The sequence below is a fragment of the Oculina patagonica genome, chromosome 3 (genome assembly GCF_052425735.1).
Source record: "Oculina patagonica isolate OP01 chromosome 3, crgOcupat, whole genome shotgun sequence".
Lineage (NCBI taxonomy): Eukaryota > Metazoa > Cnidaria > Anthozoa > Scleractinia > Oculinidae > Oculina > Oculina patagonica.
The window spans coordinates 26,851,895-26,857,992 of record NC_135760.1 but is presented as its reverse complement, the minus strand read 5'-3'; the positions used below and the strand labels follow the sequence as shown (position 1 = coordinate 26,857,992).

The 6,098-nt window shown below is 41.0% G+C and overlaps 1 pseudogene; it reads right to left on the bottom strand.

Annotated features, from left to right (window-relative positions):
* Positions 1–613: 613 nt before the first annotated feature.
* Positions 614–2,778, bottom strand: LOC144647320 (uncharacterized; annotated as a pseudogene).
* Positions 2,779–6,098: the final 3,320 nt, after the last annotated feature.

Sequence of the window (6,098 nt, the reverse complement as noted above, 5' to 3'; positions counted from 1 at the left end):
AATTTCCTCAAAATTTATCTTAACTTAAAATCTTGGAAGCCTTGGCGATGAGTCAGGGTTTTTTATTTTATTTTTTAATATTTTACCCAGAATCACTTACATTTGATCAGCAGGGATTTGCTAAAGCAAATGCATATAAAAAAACCAAGAAAGATTTATTGCTGCTTGAAGTTTCGGAGTCATTGTGACTCCAATATCAAGAGACTTGTACAGTATGCAAATAAATAAATAAATAAATAAATAAATAAGGCCGTTCATTGCTTTATGCTTATTTTGTAGCATTCCTTATTTGCATGCTGTACAAGTCTCTTGATAATGGAGTCACAATGACTCCGAAATGTCAAGCAGCAATAAATTTTTCTTGGTTTTTCATTATCACTTACTGTACATTTTAACATTATTAACTAATTCGCAAATTGGCTCATCTTAATAAAAATGAGTTGCAAGTCGCGATTGACACATCACACAGAGCAACTTGTCTTGAATCTGCATGCCTGAGTCAATTAATGGCCATAAAAGCATGTTATCTTCTGTATGCAAGCGCCGACAACAACCATGCGGGTGCTGTCCCTAAGGACCTCCTCAGTTGCTTCAAAATACCAAGTGCAGAGAGTGTGTTTTATTTGTCATTTAATAAAAATTGTCTAGTCCTACAAAGCATTCCAACACACATAAAGAGGTGGATCAAAGTGGCTCTAGCCTGATTCTCAGACGGTCCAGGCCCCTCGCACAGCAGCCATGGTCATGCACTTTCTCAGCCTGGACCATCTGAGAATCAAGCTAAAGTGGCCCTGGATTTTCTCCTTACTATGGAGCAACTACAGAACTCACGGCCACTTTGGTCCATAAGATGCAGAGAACTGACTTTTGAAGTTGGTCCTTTTCAAAAATGAACGTCATTTAAATAAAAAAAACTGGACTACCGTATTTACTTGAATAAGCGCCGCCCCCGAATAAGCGCCGTCCTCGAATAAGAGCCGCATTTGGGACAAAAAATATAATAAGCGCCGCCCCCGAATAAGCGCCGCAGTCCTGTTGCGGCGCTTAATTGAGGAATTCCGTTTAACTTAAAACAGCACTACAAAGCAACTTTCACACAAACTTGGGACATATCTTTTCATCAAATGCAATCTTTTGTAGTTCAAAGTTATTGTTTTACCGCTCGCCCATTACTTCTTCTATCCAACATTCTTATAATATGTAGTTCTGTAAATGTTGTGAAGGCCGCGAACTTTGCCAGGACAGCTAGCGCCACTTCTCTCTTCAGCAAGACACGAATACTGACAATCAAAAGACACTATTTTCAATTACTGTTAAAGATTAGATTCCAAATTTTAAATAAGCGCCGCCCTCAAATAAGCGCCGCCCTCGAATAAGCGCCACACTTGAGGCGCAAAAAATTTAATAAGCGCCGCGGCGCTTATTCGACTAAATACAGTACATCAGACTGAATTATCACTCTTCGTCACTTGGGGACATTACTCATTAGCTGATTCCGGTGCAATATACTCTTGCAGTGTGTTCCATAGCTGCGGATACAAAGTTTGGATTTCTTTACCAGTAGGAACATGAAGATCTCTGAAGTCAAACCCTGGGGCAACCTGCACTGATGTTAACGTGAAAGGTATTTCATCAGGAAAACAGGCATACTTTTTTTTCATCGACCAATATTTTTGCAGCTTTAAGATAACCACCGGGGACCCTGAGTTGAGGAACATGGCCGTTCATAACGTCGCGACCTAAGATATGTTTCTCAATTTTGCCCTCTGGTGAAACAAGGATGTACTGGGCAGGCCATCCGTCGTGATAGTAGTCAGTGAGGTCACTCTTATTGCTGTGTAAATAGTTTTTTCCTCCCAGTTCAGATGAAATCATGTAGTAAATAGTGCTGAATACACTCCGCTCGTTTCCTTCTCGCCCAGAAATTTGAATCGTTTCTGGCGATCTAAATGTTTTGAAGTAGCCTCCTTCTTGGTGCAAGGGAGCCAATCCGAGTTTTTGAACATATAAATCCTTTCTGTTCTGCATCAAGGAAGCGACGCTTCAGACGTTGTATGAGTAGCCACAGGTTTCCCAAGCTCAAAAGTCGTCTTTTTGATGTGTTTTTGAGAGCCCTTCGGGCGGCAAAATTTTTTTTTGGAATCACTTTCTTGAGGAGCTTGGAAACCAGGCTTGATTTGGTAGCCGAGCCTTCTCCTCACAATGTAACCTTGTTTACAGACAACAGCGAAATTTTCACAGAATATCCCCTGAAACTTTTTGAGAGTATTGGATGTTTGTTTAGAAATGTCAAGCGATTCCAAAAAATTTTTTGGTTTTTTAGTTTACGAAATATCCGAACTTCGGTATACTATAAAATCGCTATGTTCTCGACACTTAGAAAAATTTTGGCTCAGCCCGCTCTGTTTCAATACTGCTCACTTCCGGGCTGAGCCAAAATTTGCCATAAGTGTCGAGAACATAGCGATTTTATAGTATACCGAAGTTCGGATTCAGGTGTTAGTTGAGGACTGCTTGGTAGATTAGATTGGAGACTGGTAACGAATCCTAGTTTTCGCGCCAAAACGGCTGCCAGGTGCAGGGCGGTGTACGAGGCGGTCCACCCGCGTTGTGGAAAACGCGGGCTATGGAGTGCCGGAGTACGGGGTCCCGAGGTCTGTGGAAAACACTAATAGTCCCGGGGTGTGGAAAAACATTTAAAAAATCTCTTTTTGGCTAAAAAGACAAGTTTTAATTTTTGTCTGTTTAAATGCATCACCAGCTAACCCATCTATTTAGTACTACAGTGGAACCTCGATATAACGAAGGGCCAAGGGACTGGCAAAAAGTGTTCGCTATATCGAGGTTTCGTTACATCCAGGTTTTTTCCGTATATTTGCTATTAATGGGACGAAAAACTCGTTCGTTATATCGAGGCAGGGTATCGAGGACTTCGTTATATAGAGCTTCGTTAAATCGAGGTTTCACTGTATTTAGTTTGGAACTTAAAATCTACAATTTTTTGCCTTTTTGCGAAAATACCAAATTCGGCGTAACGTTCCCTCCAGATCCATAGTAATCGAATAAGAAAGTTGCACTCTGTCACTCAAAATGACGATTTTTTCCCCCTTCTGATGAAAAGGCCACCACGTAGATCAAGACTAAGTTTCACTCCAGATCTACCAAATACTGTCGGATTGAAATGTAACGTGTGTTTAACGTTACGGTAAATCCACGTGGTGGCATTTTCCCAAAAAGGACCAAAAAGTGCATCTCAAGTTTAAAACTGGCAGTTAATGGTGGATCTGGACATTCTCGTCCCCATAGCCCTTTCGTTTCTCTTATCCGGCTGAGCCTTGGCACGAGAAAACGAAGGGCTCTGGGGACAAAGGATTTCCAGTCCTAGATTCTAGGACTTCCGGTCTTCATGTATGCAGTCATGACATTTAAAAAATAAGTATGAGAGAGTCGTTACGTTTTCGACTTCCGTTTAGGAATTCTTTGTTCCAAAACAGCCAATCAAAAAAAAAAAATAGAATAAATTCAAAAATCCTATGTCCCCAGAACCTTTCGTTTTCTCGTGCAAGCCGGCTAAGATAAACGAAAAGGTATGGGGTAATGGGGACGAGAATGGGATCTGGAGTGAAAAAAAAAAGACTTGAACTTAGTGGCAGCTTTTCATCTGAAGGAGAAAAAATTGTCATTTGGAGTGACATAGTGCAACTTTCTTTGATATTTGATTACTAGGGAACTGGAGGGGACATTACGCCGAATCCACGTGGTGGCATTTTTCCCAAAAAGACCAAAAATAAAGATTTTAAGTTTCAAACTGGCCGTTTTTGGAGGATCTGGAGTGAAACTTATTGAAATTCTTTTGACCTGGAGTGAACATCAGGCTGAATCCACGTGGAAGCGTCTTTCCAAAAGACCCAAACTGTACAAAGGAATTAATGGCAGCTGTTAATGGACCTTATGCATCTGGAATGAAAATAAGGCTTTATCTTCCTGGTGGCATGTCATCACAAAGGCCAAAAACGTTTATTTTTAGTTCCACATCGTCATGTGTGGCACTTATTTATTCGACTTCATTAGGCGTTGAGAGAACAATAGGCTGAATCCACGTTTCAGTTGTGGCACTTTCCCAAAAGGGCCCAAACTGTATATTTAATTTTTAACTGTAACTAATAGTTTTTATAGGGAGGTGAAGGTGGTTAAGCCTGTATGTTGCATGGTAGAATCTCGGTGAACCCGTGACTAGTCCGGAAGTTAGCTGCGGAATTCTGTACTCGTTGGAGTTTCATGACGTGCGAGTTCAGAAGACAATTAATAGGCTGTTTGTAAGGAGATTTAGAAATTTATAAAGATTAACTATAAATTGCCAGTCACAAGCCCTTCTACTTATAAACTCCTCTGGCTTACATACATCTGTCTGCTAGCGAAAAAAAGTATTTTGGATATAAAACCCCGTAAAGCATTCCATTCCCCCATCCAACCTTTTCACATTCTTGTTTGCGTCCTCGCTAGCTGAAAATTGTTCTTCAAATAGAAATGAGAAGGGAATAATTTTTCAAGTAGTGAAAGAAACTATATCCTTCCACAGAAAACTTTTTGCTGCTTATAAGAGGCGTAAAAAACATTATTTAACTATATGACTGAGGAGAGGTGTACTCATGGTAAAACTTGATGGTGGTGTGATGGAGAGTCATGTGCCATTCCATCTCCAGCCATTGCTTTTTGTCTCAGATTTAATTAATAAAGATGGGTCTTGGAGAAACTTCGTGTTCTGTGTGTGACAGTTGTTGACGAGACTATACATCATACGTACATCGTTTTAGTTACAGACATAAAATGACTGTTTGGATTATAACATTTAAAAGATCAGTCATATTTGTCTAACGTACGTACCATTATAGATCATTATAAAAACACGCATTTTCCATGTGTTTAGTAGCATACAGTCGACTCTCTGTATAGGGAGTTTAGTTACAGTAAAATGACTGAAAAACCGCAGGGACGGGACCAATACCAGGTATCCGTATTACAGAGGTGTCTGTTAGGAGAGAGTTCACTGTACACACTTCTCGTAAAATTAAATTTAACTCGAGAGAAGTGAACCAGAAGTGATTAAAAGCGTTATACAATCGATTCTACTGATTGTCCAAAAAAAGTTCGAGAAATCCTAGTGGACAAGGCCTCGTCCACACTGACCCGGGTAAATTTGAAAACGCATCTTTTTTCTCCGGTTAGGCCAACCGTCCACACTGGACCGGCGTTTTTGGTCACCGAAATCGGAGCTTTTCAAAAACGCTCACCAAAGATTTTCAAATTTACCCGGGTTAACGTGGACGGGGCCTCATGAGAATATATGATGAACAAAGTCGATGACTTGCCTTACTTCCAGTTCATTCCACACAAATTTTAAAATACCCTAGACTCGTCCTTTCAAGCATTCTGTTTTCAGTTCGCGATTTTTTGAAGCTGTGATATTAGGCTAAAATTATTTACGAAGAGAAGTTGTCGGCCTCGATGAATGAATTTCTACAAAATCGCCTCCGGCACACAACGTCCATAACTTACGTGAACATGAATTATATTTTTGTCTGTCTTGGTTAAAACACAGAACTCAGTCAATTTTCATTCATCCTGTTTTCTATATTTTTGACAAATAACTGAAAAATAAATGTATAAGCAAATTTCGAAGCGACAAGAGCGTAAACTTAGCAGCTTTTATAGCTCCAAATAAATGACATAGATGTCCACAATCCACCTTCGCGCTTGGCTGCCCTTAGCCAATCATAAGCCAGAAATGGTGTTTTACCGCGAACTTTACTACAACCAGAAGTCGTTGCGCGTTTACGTCATAATGCAAATGGACCTGCAACTGAAGTCGTAGCCTGCGAGTAGGCTCTCTATTCGGGCAACGCGACTCTTCGAGTTCCGAAGGCGCGAGCCCGCTGGCTTGCTTCGCCCACGCACTCGCGCCTTCGGCACTCGCGGGATAGAGCCTTCCTGCGTAGCTGGCGGTATTATATTGTTGGGTTTTAAAGCGCCCACCAGCAAGAGGCGAAGCCGCGACAACGAGCGGCGCAGCCGCGAGTGGCTTGGGGAGGAGAAGCTTC